Below are 17,186 nucleotides of genomic sequence, written 5' to 3' on the forward strand. Positions count from 1 at the left end.
ATGTGCCCCTGAAGCCCCTGAGAATCTCCGAGATAGTCTTAGTGTTCTTGAGAAAAGCAGTGCCTGGCAGCATCGCACCTATGTGCCCTCCCATTGAGCCAAATGTCCTGTCTGTTCAAGAGTTTCCAATAGGGCCCCTAGGCCTCTGGAGCTCTGCTTGGGAAACTCCCAAAATTAATGGCTTAATTAAATAAATTCAATATTAATTATATAGCCATAACATATCACGGTGATTTTACTCAGTCAGTCTTTACCTAAGTGAAACAAATGCAATGCCAACATGAAGCAATGCTCAGTGCTTTGCTATTATATTTATATAATAAATATAAATATTATATTTATTTATAATATACATGAAATCATTCAAATGCCCAATCAAATTTGGATGAATAATAATATTATATGCACAGAAGAGTATACTATTAAGAAATAATCAATTGATATTCACAAATGTATGGACATATCTCAAAATTATTGTGTTGAGTCTATCCACAAACTACATGTACCCTACGGTTTCGTTCACCTTGAAATTACAGAAAATAAAAATAAATTCATAGTGACAGACACCAGATTTGATTGTTTAGGCTGGAAATTGAAATAGGGATTAGAAGGTGGATTATAAAAACATACACATAAAAACATTTGCAATGCTATGGATATATTCATTCTTTTTGCAATGGAGATTATTACATAGTTTTAAACAAAAACATAATGACATAAATGAGTCTTTGCTTTGTCATGTGCAACTAGAGCACGATCTCAAATAATACCGTATTGCATTTTGGAAAGTTGGTAAGGGAATACACCTTCAAATTCCCATGAAAGATGTGTAACTATGTATCATATTGTATGTGAAAGGGATTTAATATGGTGGTCTTTCACAATATTTTCTATAAAGAATTATGTAATATACATGAAACATATGTCATTTATGTCAATTATACGTCAACGAAAACACCTTATGATAAAATTTAGAAAATGAAACAATTTTTCAATCTGTGCTTTATTGAATGTCAAGTATATAACAATGAAATTACTGCTGTAATTTTTCAAAAAGGATATGTTTAAAATGAACTAGTAATCAATTCTTTCTCATGCTATTTAATTACCTACATATTATTCTTTGAGCTTTTTTATATCTTTACTCCTCTGGGTAATGGTTTATAAAGTAAGCATAATTACCTATAAAACTTATTAAATTATTACAAAGATTATATATGCAGTGAAATAATTGGTGTATAATAAGTGATTAATCAGTGAGAACTGAATTTAATATCTACTCTAGTGATGTATACAATAACATTATTTATTCGAAGTTATTTTTAACCAGCCTGCATGCTTTACTTCAAAATTTTCAGTATTGAAGAAAAAACTACCATGAACATCTTGCATATAATGTTTAGACATTATATGCAAAATTGCTCATTAAACCATATGAAAACAAAAACATTTCGTAATTAATAATTTATTTTTGACATGTTTATCACATGTTACACAATTAATATTTTTATAATATGCAATGCTCTGAGTTTAGTATCTTCATATAGATGTGCCATGTGCCACCCTTATTATGTATTTTCAGAACATCTTTATCACACCAGAAAGAAAACAACATTCAGTAGCACTCTTGCTTAGCTTTTTCTCCCATAACTGAAAGCCATTCATATATCCATGAATAGGTCACACATTGGTAGAATAGAATCCTTGTCAGCAGTTAAAAGCACTGTCCTCCAGTTGTTCATCAATTTGCTCCAGCGGGCACCAGTAACGTCTCCATTGTGAGACTTGTTGTTACTGTTTTTGGTATATTGAATATGCCATGGGGAGCTTGCCAAGCTCTGCTGTGGGAGCAGGATACTCTCGGTAGCTTGTCAGGCTCTCAGAGAGGGGCAGAGGAATCAAATCCGGGTCAGCCGTGTGAAAGGCAAATGCCCTGCCTGCTGTGCTATCGCTTCCTGGATTCCTATAACCTACCAAGGATGAACCAAGAAGTTGTGGAATACCTGACTACACCTATCACTATTGAAGAAATTAAAAAAGTAATCAAAATTCTTCCCAAAAACAAAAGCACAGGTCCAGAGGATCCACTAGTGAATTCTTCGGAACCTTCAAAGAGGATATACTGCCAGTTGTTTTCAAGCTTTTCCAGTAAATTGAAGAACCAAAAATACTTCTAAACAGTTTCTCTGAGGCACATATCACCATGATACCAAAATCAGATGGAGAAACCACTAAAAAAGAAAATTATAGGCCAATAGCATTGATGAGCGGAGATGGCAATGTCCTCACCAAAATGTTAGCAAAGACAATCCAAGAACTCACCAATAAGGTCATGCACCATGACCAAGTAGGATGCAACCCAAGGATGCAAGGAATATTTGATAGTTGCAAATAAATCAACATGTTTCATTATATCGATAAAAGAAAAGAAAAAACATACAATCATATCAATAGAAGTATAGAAAGCTTTTGACAAGTTCCAACATTTGTTTATGATGTAAGCTCTCAGAAAAATGGGAATTGTAGAAAATTTCCTCAATACAGTCAAAGCCATCAACCTTAAGCCAACAGCAAGCACTATTCTCAATAGTGAAAAACAGAGCATTCCCTTTAAAAGCATGGACAAGACAAGGAAGCCCATTCTCACCACTTCTATTCAAAATAGTACTGGAAATACTTGCCATAGGAGTAGCACTGCATCAGTGTAGCCCCATTGTTTATCAATTTACTTGAGCGAGCACTAGTAACATCTCCATTGTGAGACTTGTTGTAACTGTTTTTGGCATATCAAATACTCCACAGTTAGCTTGCCAGGCTCTGTCGTGCAGGCAGGATACTCTTGGCAGCTTGCCGGACTCGATCTCCCAGAGAGATGGAGGAATTGAACCGGGGTCGGCAGCATGCAAGGCAAATGCCCTACCTGCTATGCTATCACTGAATTCTTAGTACACAAAATATAGTTCTTTGTAAATTAACATTTTAACTAGCTAGCAATCAATTAACTAGAAGCTTATTAATAGAAAGAAGAAGAATCAATTATTAATGATACTGATAATATATATTATAGTTTCAGTTATAAATTGTTAATAATAATAATAAAAAGTCTTAGCCGTCCTCCACTCTTACCAAAAAGAATTTTAACTTTACTTAGAGTTTGATTATCAAAAAAACTTTCTGATGCCGCATTTTGAGAACACATTTGTGTCAGGTCTCTGACTATAAGGAATCCCTTCTCATTCCACACCACCATTGATCACACTGTTCTCACAGCAAATGAAGTTGCCATATCCCTCTGTAAAAAGTCTGAAGTTCTCAGAAATGCATAGGAAGGCTCAGGAAATAGGAGTAAGGGAATAAAAAGATATTATGAGAAGCCAGGAAAAATAAGGAAGAAGTCAAGCTCTCACAATTTGCAGATGACATGATACTATACTTAGTTACCCAAAGCATAAACCAAGAAGCTCAAAGGAAATAATAGACTTGTAAAGTGGTAGTTTACAAAATCAATACCCAACAGGCCATAGCTTTAATATATGCAAATAGTGAAAGAGAAGAAAGTGATATGAATGAAACAATCGCATTCACAATCATGCCTCAGAAAATAAGGTACCTCATAATCAGTTTAATTAAGGGCATAAAGGAATGTACAAAGAAAACTCACAAACTGCTACTTCAAAAGTAAAAGAAAATGAGAAGAAATGTAAAAAAATTCCATGCTCATGGAGTGGGAGAATTAACATTGTCAAAATGGGAAAAATCTCCAAAGAATTAAACAGATTCAATAAAAGTAAAGCTATGACATTTTTCTAAGAAATCTATCAAACATTCCTGAAATTCATATGGAACAATAAACCCATAAGAATAGCAAAGGCATTTCTTGAAAAAAGATGATGGGAAACATCAACTTCCCAAACTTCAAACTATATAAGAAAGCAGTACTAATTGCAACAGCATGGTATTGGAATGGAGACAGAAAGTCAGAAGAATGGAATATCCCGACAAACACCCTCAAATATATGATCATTTAATCTTTGAAAAGGGATCAACACATGTGAATTGGAGCTAGGAAACCCTCTTCAACATGGGATACTTGCAAAACTGAATAGCTATGTGTGTAAAACAGGCTTAGATCTCTGTCTAAATCCATGCATAAAAATAAGATTAAAATGAATTAAACACCTAAATATCAGACCAGACTCCATAAGGTACATGGAAGAAAAACTAGGTGAAACCCTCCATGATGTTAAAGCTAAAGTTTTCCTCAAAGGTAAAATCCCACTGAGCAAGCAAGTGGAAGCAAAGATAAACAAATGGGAACACTTCAAACTAAGATGATTCTGTACCACAAAAGAAACAGTGACCAACATACAAAGACTGCTATATGAATGGGAAAGTTTCTTCACCCAGTACCCTTATGATAAGGGGTTAATATCAAATATATACAAGCCATTGATTGAACTTAACAAGAAAAAGAAAAGAAAACAACCCTATCAGAAAATGGGAAGAAGAAATCAATAGAAACTTTCTCAAAGAAGAAATTCACTTGGCCAAAAGGCACATGCAAAAATGCTCTTCATCACTCATTGTTGGGGAGATTAAATCCAAATAACAATGACATATCAATTCACACCAGAGACCTGAATACATCCAAAAGAACAGGAACAACTAATGCTGGAACGGATGAAGGGCGAAAGGAATTCTCATTCACTGTTGGTGGGAATGCCTACTGGTCCAGCCAGTTTGGAAAACAATATGCGAATTCTCAGAAAAGTAGAAATTGAGCTTCCATCTAAGCCAGGAACACCACTACATGGAATATACCCTGGGGGGCACAAAACCACACAGCTGAAACACCATCTTAACTCCTATATTCATTGCAGCACTATTCACAATAGCCAGAAGCTGAAAACAACCTGATGCCCAAGAATAGACAAATGGATAGAGAAATTGTACCATACGTACACAATTGAAAAATACAGGGCTGTTAGAAAAAATGAAATCATGAAATTTTCCTATGAATTTGCCTATAAATGGATGGACAAGGAGAGTATCATGCTGAGTGAACTGAGTCAGAAAGAGAGGGACAAATATAGAAAGACTGAATTAATTTGTGCTATATATGTGTATATATATGTGTATATGTATATATGTGTATATGTATATATGTGTATATGTATATATGTGTATATGTATATATGTGTATATATGTATATATATACAGAGAGAGGAAGATATGAATATCCAGAAACAGGTGCTAGGAGGGAAAACAGGTGCTTGGAGGACTGGTCAATAGTTGGAATGAACCACAATTGTGTGTGGGGTGGAAAATAGGTAAGATAAAGAAGGGAACAGCATAATAATAATAGCTGGAAAAGATCACATTATATAGGAACTGACTGTTAAAAGTAGGTAAAGTGACATTCCTGGTAACCTGTATATATCTGTATTGAAAACCACAATGCAAACTACAATGCCCAAAAGGAAGAAGAGAGAGAAAGAGAGAAAGTGAGAAGTGAGAATGTCTTTCATAGAGGCAGACTGGGGAATGGGTGTGGGGAGGTTAAGGGAGGTTAACTCGGGCACCCCTGTTGGGAAATATACAGTGGTGCGGGGATGGTTGTTGGAACATTATATGACTGAAACCTATTCTTGAATATCTTTGTAAAGGTCTATCTATATTGAATTATAAAGAATTAATCAAAATTAATTGTTTTTTAATTCAATAACTTTGTAAGAGTTATTTAGTTAAAAAACAAAATGACTAGAAAAGTAAACAAAAAATAAATACATAAATAAATTTTAAAAGACTTTAAAACAACCAAATACACTATAATATATGTGTGGAGGTCATAGAATTAATGGAAAAAATGCTATGCTTAATATTTATCTTAAAAATTAAGCTATTGCTAAATCTATGGTCCTAGAATTTATTGTTAACATATTATCCAAAGTGCACAGCACTAGACATTCACTCTGTTGCTAGAAATTCAGAATATCTGCATAAACATTGACCTGTATCCGGAACTTAGATGTGATTCTGGAATATTTATTTTCTAAAACCCATAAAGTCCATACTTTATTGACCCTTAGGATTACAAAATACACTGTGTGTCCTTTTCTGGAAATCCAGCATGTATAGTAGCTAAAGTTTTGTGATTTCACAGGTGAATTCACTGGTCAAAATTCATAAAACATATACTTTTTGTGTATGTTATTGTATGCCAATCATATATTAATAAATATTTGAAACATAAAATTACTTGGAAAATATATGGGAGAAGAAACTAACAATGGTATTAGTTAAGAATGTTAGTAGCATCCCAGGCGCACACCCCAACCATTAGGACTTGAGCAGCAAAGACCCAATTTCTCCTAATCCAGATCAGAGATCCGGTGGGTGTGGCATCCAGAGCTGGGGCTGTGCACTGGCTGGGGCGGTTTTCAAGATCAGCTCTTCAAGGGACCAGACCTCAGGAGGAACACCATCACCATTAAGACTTGAGCTGCAAGGATCCAATTTCTCCTAATCCAGATCTGGCGTGGCATCCGGAACTGCTACTGCTAATGTGCCCGTAAGTTAATCTTCCCCTCCATATCCCATAAGAACCATAAATTAACCTCTCATATCGAGTTTTCACTAGGACAGCCTGATCACCAAAAGCACATTAAGCCAATAATTCATAGCCCCTACCTCAATGAATACCACACCAAAGATACATAGTAACAGTGAGCAAGAAAATGTAAACCACACAGGTCACAATGGTAAAGGAACTCAGAAACCCACCAGCCTAACTGAGTGAAAAAGTTAGCCCAGATCAACCACACAGTACTAGTGAGCTATATAATCTCTCTGACGTGGAATTTAGAAGGGAACTATAAAGGGTACATAAGGAGCTAAAAGAAACAATAGAGAGCACTGCCAATAAAATGCAAGAGAAGTTGAGAGCAGAAATCAGAAAAATGCAAACAAAGTTACAAACAGAAATGACATATCTGAAAAATCTGGTAGGTGAAATGAAAAACTCAGTGGAAGGCCTCAGCAGCAGAGTAACAGCTGCTGAGGATAGAATCAGGGAGCTCCAAGATGAGGTGCAGAAAATCTCCAGACAATAGCAAAAAGAGGAAAGGGGCCTCAAAATAAGCCAACAGATATCAGGAGAAAATCGGGATGAAGCCAAGAGAAGTAACACAAGAATCACTGGAGTCACAGAGGGACAGGAAGAAAATCCTGATGAAGAAGAAACTGTCAAAGATATATTTGCTGAGACATTCCCAGAACTAGAGAGCGCATACAAACTGTGTGAGGCCCGCAAGCAGGCTTCTCAGCATTCATGACAAGCTGCAGCTAAAATTAAGTCTCAACTAGGCCTCAGCTTCTGTTTCCCCAGAGCAAGACTCGAAGTTTCTGGTAAACCCCCAGTTGAGTAACTTGCCGAGATAAGGAATTGGGCAGTTGGGTCTGGCCAGTCACGAAGGCTCTTGTACCCTCCTTAGGAACTGTTACTAACCATTGCCTACTTGCTGACCACCATTGTAATAGGGCCAATGCTAAAAATAGACCAGTATATAAATTGCCTCTGAACTCTGAACCCTATATAAACTGCTTGTGATTTGGAGTCCGGGGTCCTTGTCAAGACTCCACTGTGTTGGATGCGACTTAGACCCTAGCTCGTGCTAGCGCTGACTTGGGCTAGTAATAAGGTTCCTTTGCTTTTGCATTATTGTGTGTGGACTTGGTCTGTTCGCAATTGGGGATCTGAAATCTGGGCACAACAGCAGATTCAGGAGGCCGGAAGGATACCAGCTAAAAGAAATCCAAATAAAAATACTCCAAGACACACCCTCATAAGAATGACAAAAACCATAGACAGAGATAAAATTCTGAAAGCAGCAAGATCAAAGAAAGAAATTGCATACAATGGAGCATCCTTAAGATTTGCAGCAGATTTATCTGATGAAAGCCTCAGGGCTTGAAGACAGTGATTGGGACATAGTGAAAAAACTCAATGAAATAAATGCCTCACCAGAAAAATCTTTACCCAGTTAGACTATCATTCATAGCACACAGCTTCACAGACAAACAAAAACTGAGGAACTTCATAGATTTGATATCATGATTATAAGAAAAACTAAACAGGCTGCCTTAAGACAAGTCCCTCAAATACACTAAGCAATATAGCCCGCTCTCAAAACTTTCTATTCAGTATAGTACTATTCATAGCAGTTAGGGGGAAAAAGGATATCAAGTACATCCAGATAGGAAAGGAAGAGATCAAGTTATTACTACTTGCACATGACATGATACAATACTTAGAAAATCAAAAAGACTAAACTAAACTAAAGAGGTGAAGGACCTATACAAAAAAAATTGCATAACAGTGTAGCAGTGTAGCACTATAGTCCCCTTGTTCATCGATTTGCTTGCACGGGCACCAGGAACATCTCCATTGTGAGACTTGTTGTTACAGTTTTTGGCATATCAAGTATGCCACATGAAGATTGCCAGGCTGTAATGTGTGGGCGGCATACTCTTGGTAGCTTGCCGGGCTCTCCAAGAGGGATGAGGAAATTGAACCCGGGTTGGCTGTGTGCAAGGCAAACCCCTACACGCTGTGCTATCGCTCCAGCCCACATAACACTACTTCAAGAAATAAAAGAGGACACTAGGAAATGGAGACATATTCCCTGCTCATGGATTGGGAGGATTAACATTGTCAAAATGGCAATAATCCCCAAAGAATTATGCAGATTCATTACAGTCCCTATAAGGATATCCATGACATTCTTCAAAAAAATAGACAAAACCCTTCTGAAATTCATATAGAACAATAAACCTCAACGAATAGCTAAAGCAATCCTTGGGAACAAAAAGTGGCATCAGCTTCCTCAACTTCAAACTGTACAACAAAGCAGTAGTAATTAAAACAGCAAGGTATTGGACTAGAAACAGACCCATAGACCAATGGAACATAGTTGAATATTCTGTCACAGAATATCAAATATATGATCACTTAATCTTTGATGGACTGGAGCGATAGCACAGCTGGTAGGGTGTTTGCCTTGCATGCGGCCGACCCGGGTTTGATTCCTCAATCCCTTTTGGAGAGCCTGGGAAGCTACTGAGATTATCACGCCTGCATGGCAGAGCTTGGCAAGCTACCCGTGGCATATTTGATATGCCAAAAACAATAACAACAAGTCTCACAACGAAGACGTTACTGGTTCTCGCGCGAGCAAATTGATGAACAATGGGACAACAGTGCAACAGTGCTACGGCAATCTTTGATAAAGAGCCAAGAAAAGTGAAGATGAGCAAGAAAAGCCTCTTCGAAATGTGGTGCTGAAAAAACTGGACAGCTACTTGTTAAAAAGTCCACTCAGACTTCAAGGGCCAGGCACAAAACTCAGAACAAAGTGAATTAAAAGTCAGAACAAAGTCAATTAAAGACCTCAATATCAGACCTGAATCCAGAAGGACATTGAGGAAAATGTAGGCAGAACCCTCAATGACGTTAATGTGTAAGGTGTCTTTAAGGATAAAACACTGGCCAAGCAAGCGGAAACAAACATAAATAAATGGAACTACAATAAACTAAGAAGCTTCTTCACCTCAAAAGATATAGTCACCAAAATACAGGGAGGGCTCACAGAATTGGAAAAAGTATTTACCCAATACCCATCAGATTAGTGGTTAATACTCAGGATATAAAAGACATTAGTACAACTGTACAAGAAAAAAAACATCCTCCAAACCCATCAAAAATGGGGAGAAGAAATGTACAGAAACATATTCAGAAAAAAGAAATGCGAATGGTCAGAAGGCACATGATGAAATGCTCTTCATCACTAATCAGCGAGATACAAATCAAAACAATAATGAGATATCTTAAACCACAGAGACTGGCACACATCCTAAAGAACAAGAACAACCAGTACTGATGCAGATGTCAGGATAGAGGGACTCTCTTTTATTGTTGGTGGGAATGCTGGATAGCCCAACCTTTCTGGAAAACAATATGGACATTCCTCAAAAAACTAGAAATGGAGCTTCCATATGACCCAGCTAATATCTCTTCTGGGAATAAATCCTGGGGGTGCAAAAAAGCACAGTATGACATCTGCACCTGTATGCTTGTTGCAGCACTGTTCACAGTACCCAGAATCTAGAAAGAGCCCAAATGCCCGAGAACAAATGGTTAAAGGAACTATATACATTTACACAATGACATACTATGCAGCTGTTAGGAATGATTGTCATGACATTTGTTTACAAGTGGATGGACATGGAGAATATCATGCTAAGTGAAATGAGACAAAAAGAGAGGGACAGATATGGAATGACTGCACTCATCTCTGCTATATAAAGTAATATAATATGAGACTAACACCCAAGGACAGTATAGATACAAGGCCAGGAAGATTGCCCCATAGTTGGAAGCGTGCCTCATGAGCTAGGGGAGAAGGCAGCTTGGGAAAGCAAAGGAATCACTAAGACAGTGATTGTTGTAAGGATTGCTCAGGATGGGAGATGTGTGTTGAAAGTAGATAAAGGACCAAACATGATGGCCTCTCAGTACATATTTTGCAAACCATAGTGCCCTAAAGTAGAGATAAAGAAGTAAATTTTCTGCCATAAGGTCAGGGTGTGGGGTGAGGTAGGGGTGGCTGGAGGGATACTGGGGACATTGCTGGTAGAATATGTGCACTGGTGGAGGGATAGGTATTTGATGGTTTTATCAGAAAAACTCAATCATGAAAGCTTTGTAACTGCATCTCATGGTGATTCAATAATATATATATATAAATAAAAGAGGTGCTTCTATGTTTTTTTTTATTTTTTAGTGAGTCACAGTGAGGGTAGAGTTACAGATTTACACCTTTTCATGCTTAGTTTTCCCTCATGCAATGTTTAAGAGCCCATCCCTCCATCAGTGTCCATTCTCCACCACCAATGAACCCAGTATCCTTCCCACCCCCAATCCCATTCCCCCCACCCCAACCCGCCTCTGTGGCAGGGCATTCCAATTTGTTCTCTCGCTCCTTTTGGGTGTTGTGGTTTGCAACAGGGGCATTGAGTGACCATCGTGTTGAGTCTCTAGTCTACTTTCAGCACGCTTCTCCCTCCCCGCGCAGGATCTCCAATCACATTTTACTTGGTGTTCCCTTCTCTATCTGGGATGACTTTCCACCAACATGAGAGGTCCGCTTCCGAGATATGGAGCCAACCTCCTAGAATTATAAACTACTATTCTTGGATGTAATTCTCCTACTCTGTTATTTTATATTCCACAGATGAGTGCAAACTTTCTATGCCTGTCCCTCTCTTTCTGGCACATTTCACTTAGCATGATACTTTCCATGATGATCCACTTGCAAAGTTCATGACTTCATCTTTTCTAACAGCTGCATAGTATTCCATTGTATAGATGTACCAAAGTTTCTTTAACCAGTCATCTGTTCTTGGGCACTTAGGTTTTTTCCAGATTCTGGCTAATGTAAACAGTGCCACGATGAACATAGAAGTGCAGAGTCATTTCGACTATACTTTTTTGTTTCTCCAGGATATATTCCCAGAAGTAGTATTGCTGGTTCAAATGGAAGCTCAATTTCTAATTTTTTGAGAATCGTCCATATTGTTTTCCAAAGGGGCTGGACCAGTCGGCATTCCCACCAGCAGTGTAGAAGGGTCCCTTTCTCTCCACATCCTCTCCAACAGTGGTTGCTTTTGCTCTTTTGGATGTGTGCCATTCTTTGTGGTGTGAGGTGGCATCTCATGGTAGTTTTGATCTGCATCTCCGTGATGATTAGTGACGCAGAGCATTTGCTCATCTACCTTTTAGCCATTCGTATCTCTTTCTTGGAAAAGTTTCTGTTTATTTCTTCGGCCCATTTTCAGATGGGGTTGGATGGTTTCTTCTTGTAGAGTTCAACCAGTGCTTTGTATACTCCTGATATCAATCCTTTATCGGATGGGTATTGGGTGAATATCCTTTAACATTCTGTAGATTGCCTTTGTATTCTGGTTCCTGTGTCTTTTGCGGTGCAGAAGCTTCTTGGTTTAATATAGTCCCATTTGTTTAACTCTGTTTTTACTTGATTGTTTAGTTCTGTGTCATCGTTGAAGATACCTTTAGCTTCAATATCGTGAAGGGTTTTGCCAACCTTGTCTTCGATGTACCTTATGGATTGTGGTCTGATGTTGAGGTCTTTAATCCATTTTGATCTGGTTTTTGTGTGTGGTGTCAGGTCTATGCCCATTCTTTTGCATGTGGTTGTCCAGTTATGCCAGCACCATTTGTTGAAGAGGCTTTCTTTGCTCCACTTCACATTTCTTGCCCCCTTATCAAAGATTATATGATCATACATTTGGGGTTATGTTTTGGGATATCCCACTCTGTTCCTTGGTCTGCGGCTCTGCCTTTGTTCCAGTACCATGCTGTTTTAATTGTTACCGCTTTGTAGTAAAGTTTAAGGTTGGGGAGGGTGATGGCTCCCATCATCTTTTCCCCAAGAACTGTTTTAGCTATACGTGGGTGTTTATTGTTCCATATGAATTTCAAGATTGCTTGATCCATTTGTTTGAAGAATGTCATGGGTATCCTTATAGGGATTGTGTTGAATCTGTATAATGCTTTGGGGAGTATTGCCATTTTCACAATATTGATTCTCCCTATCCATGAGCAGGGGATATATTTCCATTTCCTCATGTCCTAAAAGAGGTGCTTCTTTGAAATAATGTGCAAGCTAGAGAAACTTTTGGATAGCCTCACAATGAAAAAAATAGAAAGTGATTAAATAAATGGTATCAAAGATTAAAGAGAAGAAATTAGAAGAAAACCGACAGAAGATCCCCACAAATACAGGATTATTGATTAAGATTATAGCCAGGAATGAAAGTCCTTGCCCATATTGGTTCATGGATGAGTTTTATCAAACTTTGAGAGAAAACATACTATTCATCAGTAAGCTTTTCCAAAGTATGAAAGAAACAGTAATCCTTACTAACACATTCTAGGAAGCTAAACTTGTGCTGATACACAAAACTGTCAAAAGTAAAACAGAAGGGGCTGGAGCAAAAGTACAGCGGGTAGGTATTTGTCTTGCATGCAGCCAACCTGGGTTGGATTCTCAGAATCCCATCTGATCCTCTGAGCACCGCTAGGGATGATTCCTAGTGCAGAGCCAGGATTAACCCCTGTGCATTGTCAGGTGTGACCCAAAAAGCAAACAAAAACAAAAACAAAACAGAAAAAGAAAATTCCAGAACAATCTCCTAAATGAACATTGATGTAAAATTCCTCAAGGGAATTTTAGAAAGTCATGTACAACATTATACTAAAAAAAAGAAAAAATATCCCAAAACAAACCGACATATACAATAATCAAGTGTCATTCATTCCATGGATTTTAGGATGGTCCAATATATACAATTCAATTAACAAAATACACTATATCAGTAAAGAAGGAAAAGGTAGAAATTATCAGTAAAATAAAAGGTGCAAATCATATAATCATAGAGAAAATTCTTAAAAAGGTACAATACCCATTCATCATAAACTCTTAATAAAGTAGTGCTTGAATGAAACTTCCTCATAGTAGCACTGTCATAGCACTGTTGTCATGTTGTTCATCGATTTGCTCAAGCGAGCACCAGTAACGTCTCCATTATGAGACTTGCTGTTTCTGCTTTTTGGCATATCGAATATACCACAGGTAGCTTGTCAGACTCTATCGTGTGGGCAGGATATTCTCAGTAGCTCACCGGGCTCTCCTTGAGGAATTGAACCTGAGTCCGTTGAGTGCAAGGCATATGCCCTACCTGCTATGCTATCGCTCACAGTAGTAAAAGCTATGAATAAAACTTCATAGCCAATATTTATTTCTGTGGTGAAAAACTGAAATAGTTTCCACTGAATTCAGGCAAAGGGCAAGGATATTCACTTTCTCCACTCTTATTTAACATTGTATTAGAAGTTCCATCAACAGCAGTCAGGAACAAAAAGGGAATCAAAAGAATTAAAATTTGAAAAGAGTAAGTAAGTTTATTCCTAAACCCAGATGATCTGATGATATACATTGAAGATTCTAAAGTGTTGATAAAAGACTCCTAGAAACAATAAGCAAATGTAGTAGGATGATAGGACTTACATGTGTTAGTTACAATATCTGAATGAGGAATGAAATGGTTTAAAGGAAGAAACCCATTTCACTCTTGGTTCAAACAGAAATATTCACTTTACTCATTTTATAGATATAGAAGGCAAAAAGATTGAAGGTCTGATGATATTTCAGAGGGGAATGTGTGATGACACTTAACCTGATAGAAGGTGGTGAGATTGGTGTGGAAATAATATATGCCTAGTATTTCACCATTAGTAACATTGGAAATAACAGGTTTTTAAAAAATTAAAATTTATTTCCTATAAACTAATATATATTAATTTTTAAAGGAATGGGAAATAATTTATATCACCCATCTCCTTCCATTGTATGTTTCCTATATTGTGAGAAACTTAAGAATTTTGGAAGGGCTAGATAGTCATCAAATATAAAGTAATCACTAGTGTATCCCAGACCCCCCAGTAATAAAATGTAGAAGTTACAAATGCCACACTGTCAGGTGAAATTTTTTGCTCAATCACTTGAGTTGTGCACTGTAGGTAAGAGAGTATAGTGGGAATAATTGAATTTCTACATAGGAAATAAACAATACTGAAACTTTAAAACAGTGCTGAATTCAAGTATGGGCAGACATGGACTGATATCAACTTATTCCAACGTTCCTTCGTGTCTCTGATAAGTTATACCTTCTACCCCAGAGTACTTTTTGAAGATTTTTTTTATCTGTAGTACTGTAGCACTGTCGTCCCATTGTTCATTGTTTTGCTCGAGTGGGCACCAGTAACATCTCCATTTTGAGACTTGCTGTTACTGTTTTGGGCATATCAAATACGGTACGGGTAGCTTGCCAGGCTCTGCCATGCAGGCAGGATACTCTCGGCAGCTTGCTGGGCTCTCTGAAAGGGATTGAGGAATTGAACTTGGGTCAGCTGCGCCCAAGGCAAACACACCCTACCCACTGTGCTATAGCTTAGTCCATAAAACAAAATTTTAACTAACAATTGAGGAATAATTGAAAATAGTAACATGTATATCTAACTAGATAAATTGTATAAAGTGACTTGTTTTAAGCCCATATGTAAACAGACATACAGTAATACATCAGAAAAATGAAAATAATATGATTTACAGAAAATATTGTGAATATCCCAGCACAACCCCAAAATATGTCAGGAGCAATGCACTGCACTGTGATGTCAAAGGGAGCCCAAAATGCTATTGGCTGGAGCAGTGCATTTATGAACAAACAATTAAGTTAAGGTGGGGTTCCTGCTTGCCTAGTGGATGGTCTATATAGGGAGGTTCAGGTGCCCCAGAAAGACCACTGGGTATCTTCAACTGGTCTAAGTCAGACCACATTAATTTAGCTGGAAAATGAATCCAGAAAAGATGACTGAAGCACCAGAATCAGAAGACCACCAGTCAACTACCCATGAGAAAATCCTTAACACTTCCACAAAGATATCAAATGCCAGAAAAATCCAACCACCAGCAACGATAGGATGTCAAGTAGTAACAACTACCGATCAACTCAGAATCATTGAACAACAATACCTAAGGAAGAAACAACAAAAATCCTGTGACAAGTCCACCAGTCCAAACGGGGAACTTAAAAATTCATATGAGAAACATAAAATCACAAGTTTGGAACATAAAGAATCTAGCAAGGTACCAATCACCACAAATTCAGAAGAATCCAGCTCCAGTGACAGCGAAGTAAACACAACTGGAGAGCAAAAGAGCCCAAATGAGGAGCGAACAATTACACACTGGGAAAACACAAGCTCAAGTGAGGAAAACATTGTAGCAGTTATATATCCATCATTCTCAAATGAAGACAATGAAATTGAAGATACTGAAGGAACAGCTTCAAGTTCTGAACAAATAACGACAAGTTCAGAAGAAACAAGTACAATTGATAAACAAACAGCCTCCTCTGAGAGTCAAGAGGTGCCTTTGACAACTGAGGAATCAACATCTCTAGATGGGAACATTTAAAGAAGTGACATGTCCATCATCCACAGGTGAAAAAACCAAGAAACCAAAAAGAGAGAAGAGTTAGTAGAGCCAGGGAGAATTCACAAGAAAAGACAATCATTTCCAAATACACGAAAGAGAACATCTTCCTACGAATATTGAAGAAACAACCGTAAGTGTTCATTGTGGGATGAAGAGTATGAACCCCTTTCAATGTTAGTGCAATTATAATGCCAAAGTTAGACATTACTATTAGGCTCCTCGCAATTTTTCTGTCATCTAGGACTCCTGGAATCATCCTTAAGTAAAACTTGTCTCCTCATCCATATGATATGAGGTAAGAGATTTATGAAGTTACATTGGTATCATCCATCCCTTTCATCCTCCAGTGTAATTCTTTGTGTCCTGCAATTGTTTTATCCCCTGTTCTGAACTTTTTATCCTGTTGTGGAATACAGTCACAGAGGGAGAGATATCCTTGCAATCTCCTGTACCTCAAAGGATGTTACTTTTACCACAGCTACTGAAAGTAGGGAAGCACAATGAAAGAAATACTATAGACTCCTACTTATAATGCACTGCACTTTCACCAGAGAGGCTGTAACTGTATAAGGACAGTTGCTCCCTAACAGCATTGGAAAATGGACATACTAGATCAAATATGACACCAGCATGTTAGAGTGGTTGTGTTAATGATAATAAAATCATCATGTGAAAGTGATAACTTTGTGTCTGTCAACTCAACTCTCTGATGGGGAGAGAGTAGGATGGTGCAGGTGTAATTGGTTGGGGTTCTACAAGGTGGGGTTGGCAACAGAACTGGATGCTAACACTAGATTTGGGGAGATAAAACCTAAGTCAAGATTGAAAATATATCAAACTTGCCTCAAAGCTATTTCACTACATTTGGGGAATGGAGGAAAAGGATTTGCATGAGGGAGGGAGAAGAGAGAAGGATACTTATGGGGAAGGAGATGGAGGATTTGGAAGTGCACTGGGAGTAGGTAGCAGCTTACACTGCTGGAAACCAGGGGACGATGGGAAAACTTTGTGTGAGGTGACATCCCCACCTATATAAGGCAAAAGTC

This window comes from Sorex araneus, chromosome X (assembly GCF_027595985.1).
Source record: "Sorex araneus isolate mSorAra2 chromosome X, mSorAra2.pri, whole genome shotgun sequence".
Classification (NCBI taxonomy): domain Eukaryota; kingdom Metazoa; phylum Chordata; class Mammalia; order Eulipotyphla; family Soricidae; genus Sorex; species Sorex araneus.